This window comes from Mus pahari, chromosome 18 (genome assembly GCF_900095145.1).
Source record: "Mus pahari chromosome 18, PAHARI_EIJ_v1.1, whole genome shotgun sequence".
NCBI classification, from domain to species: Eukaryota; Metazoa; Chordata; class Mammalia; order Rodentia; family Muridae; genus Mus; species Mus pahari.
This window is the reverse complement of record NC_034607.1, coordinates 4,703,472-4,704,453: the sequence shown is the minus strand read 5'-3', so window position 1 is coordinate 4,704,453 and position 982 is coordinate 4,703,472.

Here is a 982-nt window from a genome sequence, read left to right as displayed (position 1 = left end):
CTTTTGTGTCAATGTTTTCTATGGTATCTTCTGCACCTGAGATTCTTACTTCTATCTCTTGTATTCTGTTGGTGATGCTCTTATATATGACTCCTGATCTCTTTCCTAGATTTTCTTTCTCCTAGGTTTTCTGTATTCCTTTGTGATTTCTTTATTGTTCCTAGTTCCATTTTTAGATCTTGGAAGGTTTTGTTCATTTACTTTGACTGTTTGATTGTGTTTTCTTGTAATTCTTTAAGGGATTTTTTGCCCTACTGTCAACTCCTGCTTTGGGGCTCCCAGACATCACAAAATCATTTCATTTGTACATCGACAAGTGGAAGGGAATAGCCAAAGGGGTCTTGACTTAAACTCTGGGACCATGGAAATGGCCCGTGGCTTGTATGTCAAAGAAATTAGACCCAGTGGCAGTGGGATGGCCACTGTGCCTGCACATCTTTGCTGCCACAGCATCAATGGTTTAAGATGCAGATAAACTAACTATGGGACAGAATTTAAACATGACTACCCCCATGCAATTGAAGGAGTGTTCAAAGAGCCAGGAGACATGTGGCTCAGTGTTGGAGTTCGTCAAAAGTTCCTTACTCACAAGAACCACAGAGACCACTGCCATTGCTGCAAAATGGGTTGTTGGGAACAAAAATAAGGGGGGGGCTAGGGAGGCCCTGGGGAAGAGGGGGAAAGACAAGGGGCCTAACATCCATCCAGAGTTCCTGTGTTCTGGGCAGGCAGATGCAGGCAGAGCTGCTGGACCTTTCCACAGGCCCCAGGTGAGCATGCAAGCCTCTGACCCATGCAGCTGGGGGTGGAGAAGGGGCAGCCCCCAACTAGGGACCCCGGAGCTACTTTGCTAAAGCCACCAGGGTTATAGGAGAGAGGGATAAGGAAGGAGTTCCTAACACTGGTCAGAGTGTACAGAGGAACTTGAAGGAGCAGAGACTCTCTATGGTTTATGAGGCTTAATATAGAAATGCAGGGGGGG